Here is a 12399-nt window from a genome sequence, read left to right as displayed (position 1 = left end):
TTTATAGCCCTGTTCCGGTCTGCTGCCTGGCCCCTTTTCATTTGTTTAACAGGGTTTCTCCCTGATGCGATATTAAGGCTATGTTCTATAACTTGTCGATCGACGCCCGTCAGATCGGTTGGTTTCCAGGCGAAAATAGTGGAGTATTGTTTCAGGAGCACCACCAGTCGTACCCTGGTTTCCTCTGACGAGTGAGCGCCAATTCGCACGAGCTGTTCTGGATATTCCATGTTTATTTGGTGCTGCTCGGTGGAACATCCCTCTTTTGACTTCTTTGGCTCTCGCACAAGCTCGGGAGTGGCTATGCTTTGGTGACACTTGATGATGTATTGAATCAAGTAATGAACGTAGAATCAGAGTTACTAGAATTAAGAACACCGAGAGTAAATAATATCTGGTTTTAGCTCTATTATGATTCAAGTTTGCAAAGAGATGATAGAAAAGACAGACTCCCCAAAACTCTTATCTATCTCTAAGAAACTCCCCTATTTATAGGAGAACAATAAAGCATACAAAAAATACTACGGCAAGCATTCGACTTCGACAAAAAAGGTGCCTTAGTAAATATATAATGAAACTAACGAAAGAAACTATTACACAAACTTCGACATATTACAATATAAATTCGACCTTACAATCTCCCCCTTTGTAATAATGTCGAACTTCTCAATTGGTGAGAATTTGTGCAGCAAAATGCATCATTCTATGAATCTTCGTATACCAGCTCATAACCTTCTTAAGCTCTGCTTTATCACCATCATTGTTCTTTTTGCAGTTATTCATTCGAACAATGAAGTTTGTATATTGAGCTGTAGTATATCTTTCCACTTCATTTGCTTGAAACAGAAATCTTTTAGCTTTCCCATTCTTATCTTTTCCAGCAAAGACCAATCCCACAGGCTTTAAACAAATCTCCCCATCAGCATATTTCTTCAGTTCTGCTTAAGACTTCGACACTTCCATAGCCACTTTACTTCCTTCCCAAGTGCAGTTGACAATTCAACATCAGTCAAGGCTAGACAATCATAGTAATTGTCTATGCAAATTTTGATATGACCAAGACCTAGTCTCAAAATTTCCTTATCAGTTCCTTGAAGTTGTGAAGCATCCATGTCTTTCAAAATTAGAGCAACTTGAATAAGATCATTCAAGTTCATGAGAGGGAAATCTGCAATTGAGAAATCACATGCAACCTTGTTTGCTCTAACAACATGATTAAGAAAGTTCTGTATCATGTTCTCAAACATGACGTCTTTTGTAATACTCAACACCCTTGTGATCTTGATGAGTGACCAAACTTCTTCTTGTTCCTTTCCAACAACAGCATGAAACCTAAGTTTCATATGAATAAAGTCATCTTCGTTCTTGAACTTCTCTATCACTTTATACTGAGCAGTTATGAACATCATTTCGTTAACAGGAAAATCAAGTTGATTCATATCAGAATTCTCGATATAATAACTCTTTCGTGGTTTCTTCTAGAATGCATACATTTGATTGTATGACACTGTGGCTTCGATGTTTTCGTAACTATGCAACTTCTTAGGATCTCCCTTATCCATGTGTGGTGGATCACTATCACGAAGCCTCATTATGCTTTGAATTTGTCTCTGTTTCTCCATTTCAACTTCTACCTCAGCCTTCTTCTCTTCTTTTGATTTTTCAATCACAATTACTTTCCCTTTATCTTTTACAGCTTCAGAAATCTTTGGCTTTGAAGAACTTGAACCCCCTCCTTCAGTTGTTGAACCAATCACAATTCCTCTCACTATAGGTTTTGTTGTGGTTTTGATGGCTTGTGTTGTATTGATATTCGAAACAATTAGAGTGACGATTTGAGTTGATACTACCTTTGTTGAAACTTGAGTAGGTATCACTTTTTCGACAGTTGTGGACTTATCTTTGCCTTCATTCAAAACCTTTGAAGTTTTACCTACTTGAGCTTTCTTCTCTTTTTCTCCCCCTTGCACCCCTGTGACAGCAGGTGGGGCACCAGTAGGTAACATATTTGCAAACTTCGAAATTGGAGCAACAGCCTTCTGAATAGCTTGATCCAAACTGTGTAACTTCTGAGTTAAAAACTCAGGAGTTAAAAACAAAGTTGGAGCAGGTTTTGATACTAAGTCTTTCAGTTCACCAAGTAAAGTACCCATCTTGTCAAAATTTTGACCATCTTCTTTAGCCTTTGCTTCAAACTTGGGAGATAATGATTGATACCATTCGGAAACCTTTGTGACTGCAACCGCTATGGTGTCAACATTCGACTTGATTATCGAATAGTTGGAATTCAGCTCATTTATCTCTTTTGAGAGTTCAACCTTCAGCTCCTCAAGTTTTTGATTGACATCTTCTCGTACAGTCTTGACATCTTTAACAAAAAGAACATGTCGTTCTTTTGCTGTCAGACGAAGATCTTTGATTTCAGAATTAAACGAATCAGCCTGAGCCTTGACCCTCAACTCGTTACTTTTGTCCATAACGTCCAATTGTTTCTGCATTCGAAGCTCCATGGCCTTCAACGTAACATCAACTTCTATTCCCGAAACCGAGTTCTTTGCACCAGAATCAGCTTGTGATTGTAGAATAGAGTTAAGTTTCCTGTTCAGAATTTTAAATTGCTTGCCAGACATCAACATGTGATATGGTATATCCTCTTCTTCCGAATCAAAGTGAAGATCATCAAACGTTCCTCCAAAACCTCCGCCATCTGTTTCATCATCGGAATTGGGTTTTGGTGTATTGGTGGATTGAGATTGAAAAAGAGTGGTAATTGTCTGTTCTAGAATATGTTCGAATGTAGGTGATTTGGTGGCTGTTTGAACTTGAGTGACAAAAGGTGGAAGTGAAACATCAACAGTTGAAATAGGTGCGAAAAGAGATGGAATAGGAATACCTTGAGTAATCAGTGATTGTGATACTTCAACACTCTTCTTAACAAGTGCATCCTTATCAGATACATTTGCAACAATGTTAGAAATTGGAACCTCCTCAGTAACTGATTTGGTAATAACAATTTGGATTGGAGTAGTTGTTGTTGTGGAGGAAATGAAGGTAGTGGTTTGTGGGAAGGATAATGGTGGAGAATTCGATCCCAATGGTGTTTCTGGGACAATTTCACTATCAGATGAGCCTTCATGGATAGCCAACTTCCTTTTCTTTCTCTTTACGACAATATGTTTTGCCACATCCTCAGCTCATCTTTTCTTCGAGGGTGGGGATACCGGGGCTGGTATAGCACGGATAATTACCCCTCTACTGTTTATCTGTGTCTTTCGAACAGTTGGTGAGAGATCATCAGACGAGTTTCGAAATGTATGAGACATCTTCCTAAGGCGCTTAAAAACCCCTGATTTTGAAGGAATTAATTCCTTTGAAGAATCAGTAACTACTTTCTTCTTAGGCTTCTCAATTTTCTTCGAAACTTTCTCCTTTTCAATAACCATGACATATACTTCCATTCTTCCTTTGTCTAATCCAACACTTCTACCAGTCAAACAACGAAGAAAAATACCAAACAGAAATTTCCAAATGCTTGGAAGGCTTGACTTCTTGAAATCACTAATGTTGGTGAGTGGGGGTTGATGACCCATCTCGTTGAACATGTGAATGACTTGAGCATTTGTGAGATTATAGTACGGTGGAGAATTAGGGATTTCAAGAATTTGAAAAAATAGTTTCTTGGAAAGACGAACCTTCTTATCATTCACCAAGTTGAATGTAATCACATCTAGTGCTTTGCTGTAGGAAGCAGTTGAACCAGCCATTGACAACCAGGACATCAGAACATCAAAGGCGTTGAACATAGCATTGTTGGATTAATGTCTAATACCATAACTATAATTGGTATATACTTGACCCGACTCGGCATGGTCCATTTGGGTTGCATGGCATTGGGACATTTGGATAGACCTTTTGTGAGAAGAGGATATTTGTGACATATTAATATATTATAAGTTCTAATATATTAATATGAAATCATATTATTTATTTAGTATTGATCAAGAATTAATTTGGAATTAATTTAGTGATCAAAAGAGACTAATTAAATATATGGGGATTGATTGTGTAAATCATTCATTATTATATATGTGGGCTTATGATCCATGATTCCTTATGTTGGGTTTAACCCATGTGGTGACCCATGGATACTCCATGGAGGTTAAAACCCATGGAGCATAAGGAATGGGTAAAGTCATGGGTTACATGGTGTAACCCTAATGTGCACACTATATAAAGACCCATTGGTTGGTGAAATCGGCACTAGTGCATACACAAGAGGGCAAGCCGATTTCTAAGAGTCAAGTATCTCTTCTCATGGTTATTCCATATGTTCATGATGTTGTGTGAACCATTTGAGGTGTCACACTTGAGGCACTAGGCTCTTAAGCTCCATGGAATCAAGCTACAACAAAGAGGTATGTATTCTATCTAGTTTTGTTATCCTAGTACATATGATTGTATGCTAGTTAGGGTAATACCTTGGAAAATTGATATTTGCATGTATAATAGAGAAAACATAGATCCAAGGTATTTAGGGTTGCATGTACACCTTAGGAGTGTTATGCTCATAACCCAACAGTGGTATCAGAGCCTAGGCTTGTTTTCAAGTTATACATGCTGAAATAGCTTAAAAATCAAAAATTCTGGCTTCCTGGGCACTGGCCTCGCCGAGTCCACTGATGGACTCACCGAGTCCATGAAGAAATTCATCCTACTCGTCGAGTAGGTTCATACACTCGACGAGTAGAAGCCCCTGACAGCATATTTTCGACTTTTAAGGCTGGAATTGGTCTAGAACCATTACCTTAAACTATTTTGGACTTATAAAACCTGTTTTTAATGTGGTAATAATTATGGTAAACCAATTTCAAAGTTATTATCAAAGTTTCAAGTTTTATATATGTTTATATGATTCTTGAAAATTGTTGATATGGATTGTTCATGCTTATGAGTTTTGGTAGATCATAGGAATTATGTGCAAATTGTTTGTTAGTGTAATTCTTGATCTTAATGACATTGTATGGACTACATAACTTGTCCTCAAGTTATGGATTACCAAGTTTTTTGTGTCACCTTGTTTTATGAGTTAATTTAGTTTAATGAAAAAATTATGTGTTAGTTGTTTTCAATCCAAATTGATCTAAAAGTAGTTCATAAAATGTGTTTTTGTAAACTTGTCCTCAAGTTATATGAAAAGTCACATTTATGAATCTTAAAACTCATAAAAGTGCCATAGGTTACAAAATGAAGTGTCTTTTTCTCATAAATAGTTTTATGGACTTCATAACTTGTCCTCAAGTTATGGATGTTCAAGAGTCTCTTCATTAAAGTTTTTAAAACTTTAATTAAACTCATAAGTTACGAAAATCTAAGAGTTTTGAAAAGTTTCAATACTTTCCCTCAAGTTTTGGAATTTGTAAAGTTCTACTTATGAATGCTTTAATTCCAAATCAAACCCTAAAATTTTAAAAGTTTAAAATTCAACCCTTATACTATTATTATAATTTTAATTATATAGATATGTATAAGATAAAGTCAATCTTACCGTTAGTAGGCCTCATTCACGAAGCCAGTCTCTAAGGGGGGTATAAGATTACTGCCTATAAAATGGCAGTTTAATGGGTGTCCACTCTCACCCACCGCTTCATTGACTGGTGGAGGGTCGTTAGCCGAACGGGTAGGATAAGGACTATAATTCTCCATTCATTAAAAGTATAATGATAAATACTAAGTAACTAAACACTTATAAATTCCTAATCTTAGTTACTTAGGAAAATGTGAAAAGGTGCTAACCCATGAAATTGCACTTTGCACATTTGTTAAGTCATTAGTGGAGCGTGTGTGGTTAATCGACACACTAACATGGGACTGGAAATGTGTGGCAAAAGGGTAAATTAATGTTTATCATAGATTGGTGGAGCGCGTATGGTTAACCGACACATCAATTAGGTGATAAAGTTAAGGGTACCAAGTAAATTTGCATGGTTATTCACACATTGTTTGTGATCCTCGACATCCCAGTCACAAACTTGAGGGCACAATCGAGATTTAAACATGCCATTGAAAGTTCAATGAATCTCAAAAGATCTAGGAGTTTCAATCCAATTAAAACTTAATAATTTATTTTGTTTTTCATGGTGGAAATTGGTAAATCGTCACTTACCTACCTTCAAATATTTTATAACTTGGATTACCGCATCCCTCTTCCAGTTATAAATAGTTTGTTGGGTCCTAGCCTTAATATTTCATATTGGGTGTTATATTAAGGACTTTAAATCAACTAACTTGAATTTCTCCCATTATAAATGTCTAGTTTAGACAACTATGGTCTTCCCAAATCTTTAGGAACAAACTTTCCTAATGAAGATGATATCCCACATGGCAATTAAGGTGAAAGATTAATCCCTTTGTTGTGCATTAATGGGACTGGAAATCATGCTTCACTTCCTCCACCTCCTCCAATAATTCTCCCTATCCCACAAGTTTCAAGACTTGAAAAGTTCTAAGTCACTCAATCCCTATTGGCAAGCAAAGACTATATGTGCTTACATCTTGGAGGTTAAGTCACATATTGGCAAGCCGGGAAAGTCGGGTGTCGAAGTCTCGAGGTAGCTGGCTGTTGACTTGGTTCTTCAGTCACTCCCTGATGACAGATCACGACATGACCCTTAGTGATCTTACCTATTTGCTTGATGCTGCTAAATCAACAATGATTTGGAGCATCGGTAAAGCAAATTAGATTGGAAGATCTGCTTCCCAAACCTATTTGGACATTGACAATGGTAACATTGGAAGTCCAGAAAAGCTTTCTCTTCCCAATAGAAAGGGATTGGCCATGGTCAAGTCATTTGACCAATGGTAAAGAGAAAGGCTAAGTCTGAGACAATCAAGTGTACCATTTCCAAAAGGTCCATATGTTTCTTTTGCCAAAGGAAGGGATTTTGGTTGCGAAGCTGCCGAATTTACCTGAAAAGTTCATAAGGATGAAAGTCAAAAAGTTGGACTTTGCTTTAGGTAAAGTCCATTATCTAACTCTATGAAGTCTCTTTTGGAGGTTCTTAATACATGATGTAATGTAAATTACATTTTGATGTTTTGGAAGAACCAAAGGAAACCTAAAGAAAGAGTATGCTGATCTGATCGCGAAGATGGATCTCGATCGCATGGTTCGATGATCAGAATTTTGAGTTGCTGCTTAAGAGTTATGATATATTGCTTAGGAATAGATAACAACATGTTTTTCATATGTATTTGCATTGTAAGGATAAGATTTTTCTGCAAGTTTTAAAATAAAAGAAACGGTTTTGATTTATTTTAAGTATCCTTACAATGTCATTTGTGAAAAAAGTTGTTGTTTATATGTTTCCATTGATAAACAATATTGGAAAATGGATTTGAGTCTTTCATTTGTGGTGGTGTCATAATTTACCAAATAAGGAAAGAATCTCATCATCCATGTTTCAGTTGGATAGAAACTTGGAATCATGCAAGTTGTATTGTGTGATGAATGAGAATTTTCATCTTTGGGAAATTAAGACTAAGTCCTTGTTCACATGTATATGTGAGTAAAGTGAAGGACTAAAGGATTGGGTACACTTGGTTATACGCTGGTCAAGTAGACCACACAGAATGATTAGATTATTCGTCATGATTTACTAAAGTTTAGTAAATATGGTTATACTTACAAGTTTAAGTGTAATTCTGAAACATTGGAAAGGTTTCAATGTATGGCAGGACGAATGAGAAGAATCAAATTAGGCAGAAAGATAAAAGTTTCTCCAATCTGAAAAGGTGGGAGAGTGCTTAAGTATCTTGGTTTATGGTTATCTTGGTGATTATGAAACCATATCACAATTGATCCTCTAAGGACACCTTAGTGCATTTGTTTGGCTAAGGAGAGGAATCATGAATTGTTGAAATGGTTAAATCAAAAAATAAATCATACTTCGTTCCAAAAATCAAGTCTTAGAGTCATACTCTAAGATTGTAACTTGAGTGACATAATCTTTAGAAAGTTTATAACACTTGTCAAATATAGAGTAAGATGTTTCCTATTCTTGTACATTTGAAGTATGTTAGTTGTGATGTTTTGGATAAAACAAAGACCAACTAAGACAAATTGTATGAAGTGTTTAAGTTGATAAGAATCTGCACTAACTATTGAATATTTGTTTTGTCAAGGAATGGTTCTTAACAAGAGAATCTTATATGTCAAGAGGTCAGTGGGAGTCTTAAAAGATCTTGAGAAAGTTTTAAGAACTAGTCAATAGTATTGTTAATCACTAGCCCACAACTTGAGGTTTGTAACCCATTGTGTTGACATATTTCTGTTTCAGTGCCCATTCCAGTTTAAGTTGACTTTGCTTGTGAGTTATGTAAGTTCTCAATTGTTTTCATAACAACATGGAAGCGATGGTAGGCCCTTGTGCTGCCGGGTGGCAACAAAAATGAGATTGGGCAAGTTCAGTCCATATGAGTTTGGATTTGTCACTAACCTTGTCTTGTGATTATGGCTATGACAAATTCACATGGATAAGAACACATACACCATAAAAATCTAATTGTGATAAGGTTTCTCTCTGATTCATAAAAAATGATGGTGAGGAAACGCTTTCACTAAGTAGATTTTAAGTAGATAGCAATTGTGATATTTGCATTCTCAAAGTCATTAGTGGAGCACATGTGGTTAACCGACACACTAACATGGACTTGTGAGAATGGCAAAAGGTCTAAACATTATGATTATGACATCCATCTTCATAATTGTTTAGACACACATGTGAGCTATCTAAGGAAAGGTGTATAATTTTGATAAAATCTTATCAAAGCATCTCGTATCAAGAATCTGAACTTTGGGAAAGAAAGTCAATAAAGTATTGATTTCTAGAAGTCCAGTTGATTCCTGGATACATGTCAAAGCTAGTGGGAGCATAAGTGTTATGCTAGTAAGATAATAATCATTATGCTAGTGGGAGCATGATTATTATGTTGCAAGTTAGCAATGTTAATTATAGAAAACTAAAGTTTCAATTCGTTTTGAAAAATTGTTTGCTATAATTAAGGGAGAGGATTTTATACTTCATTCTAATTCTACAAGCTTAGATTGAGATTTTAATCAACTTTAGTCAATGATATATATGAATGTTATGTTGGAATGGTTCAACATAAGGAAATTCTATATAAGTTGCATTCTCAAAATTCGATTATGATTACGACATCCCTCTTCATAGTTCGAATTTTGAGAACTTGGAAAATAAAAAATTTTATAGCATGAATCGGGTCCCATATGCTTCGGGTATAGGATCGATTACATGTGCTATAGTATTTATCCATTCTAAATTTTCCAAATGCCTAGGGCGTTAAGAGGGAAAAAGGAATAGAACTGGATTTGACTAAAATGATTAAGCAAATGTCGAGGACAATCTGAGGTTTGCCAAAGATTGGTTGCTCATGGACAATTGGAAGTATAGAGATAGGACCATATTGACATATTCTGAAAGGAGGCAACTCTTGTTCAGAAGTGATAGTCAAAATGGGAATATGGAATTGTCTCCATAGGTGGAAGTTATTCTTTGAATCTGTGTAAGATTAGAGAACTTAATGCAATAAGGGTGTTCAAAGGAATGTACTTTGAATGTGAGACTTCGTTTCCATGGAATTGATCTTCATTGGAGTACATTGTAATGTCTGTTGCCAAGTCTTTGTGACTTGTGTGCATATTCATTACAAGAGAATCATTGCATATAAGTTTAGAATCTAACAAATTACAGTAAATGGCAAGAGTTTGGTATTCTTACATTTACAAAAGGGATTGGGATTATGAAATGAGCATCATTGGAGTCGTGTTCAATTGATCTATTTCACAAAAGAAAGGACCATAGGTAAACATAGTGTGCATGCTAGGAGCATGGCATGAATATTGTTTTTAATTCAAGTATTAAGTTGATAATTCGAAACATTACATGAATAATGATTAATCAATATGGTGCTTAGATAAAAGGTGTTTTTTATTTACACTCAAAGTGTTGGGGCCATATAGGATTAGTATTATTCTTGTGTTTCACTTTGCATGTTTTGACTTCCCGAATAACTAAGTTATTCAAACCATCCACAGTCGGTCATATGTTGGAAGTAGATATGAATCAAGACTGTCATGAAGCTGGTTTGTAGATGTCCAAGGTAGTGGACATAGCAAGAGTTGCTGCAACATTCATGAGTGCTCATAAGTTCTGAGTATTGGATTAAACCCACGCTCATTTGAATCACTTCATGGATTTTATCACGAGTAAATCATGAGACGATAATATCTTGTATTCTTCAAACCTAGAGATATGAGTTGTTGACTATGAGTTGGTTATACATTGATTGCACGAAAACGCATTGGTAACTCGATGTTATAAAACGTGCCTTTGTGTATGATTTAACAAGTAGTTAGTACACGCATATGAGTCAAAGTTTATCCATTCCTTTTACACTTAAAGGGATAAAAGCGATATCTGTGGGCCCCTCGATGATTTAGTGATGACATCCTAAGTGCTTGGCCAAGCCTGGACTGATTTGATTTGTTCAATTAGTCGGTCGTCATAAATCAGAAATCGGGAAACAACAAATGGACAGAGTGAATGGTTATAATCCATGTCTCAGTCCATATGATATCTAGAATGGAGGAATATATGATCACTTATCTAATGGACACGTCATTGATTTGTTCATAGTTCGACAGCGGCTTTTAAGAGCTACAATTGCTAGTCGGGTTATGAAGTCATACTTGCAATAATAGTTATTAGACTTATCCAAGTGGGAGACTGTTGGATTAGTGTCTAAGTCCATAACTATAATTGGTATATACTTGACCCGACTCGGCATGGTCCATTTGGGTTGCATGGCATCGGGACATTTGGATAGACCTTTTGTGAGAAGAGGATATTTGTGACATATTAATATATTATAAGTTCTAATATATTAATATGAAATCATATTATTTATTTAGTATTGATCAAGAATTAATTTGGAATTAATTTAGTGATCAAAAGAGACTAATTAAATATATGGGGATTGATTGTGTAAATCATTCATTCTTATATATGTGGGCTTATGATCCATGATTCCTTATGTTGGGTTTAACCCATGTGGTGACCCATGGATACTCCATGGAGGTTAAAACCCATGGAGAATAAGGAATGGGTAAAGTCATGGATTACATGGTGTAACCCTAATGTGCACACTATATAAAGACCCCATTGGTTGGTGAAATCGGCAGTAGTGCATATACAAGAGGGCAAGCCGATTTCTAAGAGTCAAGTATCTCTTCTCATGGTTATTCCATATGTTCATGATGTTGTGTGAACCATTTGAGGTGTCACACTTGAGGCACTAGGCTATTAAGCTCCATGGAATCAAGCTACAACAAAGAGGTATGTATTCTATCTAGTTTTGTTATCCTAGTACATATGATTGTATGCTGGTTAGGGTAATACCTTGGAAAATTGATATTTGCATGTATAATAGAGAAAACATAGATCCAAGGTATTTAGGTTTGCATATACACCTTAGGAGTGTTAGAATGCTCATAACCCAACAAGCAGTGGCAAGACTTGAATGTTGAAGAGCAACAATCAATATCTTGAGTTCTTCTGGATACAACGAAACATCAGCCTCAACTTGATAATTGGTGCTTTGAATCTTCATGATTGGTTGAGATACAACTTCGTCAGTAGTGTTGGTTGGATCAGCAACCATTGATTAGGGTTTTGAGAAATTCTTGAAGAATAGAGAATGTTTAGGGCTTTGTGATCGTCTGAGAATTTGAACGCGTAATTATAAAATGAGATAATAATTTCCTTTTATATGTAACCCCAATGGAATTCTAAACGGTTTCTTTAAAAGTAACCCACGTTTGTCCTTGAAAGTCGCAACACTAGACGTTATGAGCACCACGTCAGATAAAGTACCTTGAAAATCGGACCAAGTTGCCAAACTGTCACATCAAACTGTTCGTGAGTACCAAGTGGATAAGATCGAAAACCTTCGGCATGGAGGTTAGGCTCTTTCGTTTTTGGGTTTAGAAACGAAATCATATGCCAGACTTGTGAAATCATCAACCTGAGTTGATAGTACTCAGAACCTCAAGGATTTCGTGAGTGCAGTGTGCCAATAGAATGAGATAAGAAGCAAAATAACGAAAATTTGGGATCTGTGATGTCGAAAAATAAAATTTCGACACAAAAGCAGTTAAACCCCAGGCAAAGGTTGCTTCGTTAATTATCAAGAGAGATAATCAACAGCTTGTGTATTTTCCCGTGAATTACAATCGAATACTTGTAAAGAAGTATCGAAGGGCTTCTTTTATATGGCTTCGTGGGTGGCTTAAAAAATTTCGTTACATATCAACCTAAACAT

Source organism: Lactuca virosa, chromosome 4 (assembly GCF_052849685.1).
Source record: "Lactuca virosa cultivar CGN04683 chromosome 4, Lactuca_virosa_CGN04683_v6, whole genome shotgun sequence".
NCBI classification, from domain to species: Eukaryota; Viridiplantae; Streptophyta; class Magnoliopsida; order Asterales; family Asteraceae; genus Lactuca; species Lactuca virosa.
Note: the sequence above shows the minus strand (reverse complement) of the source record.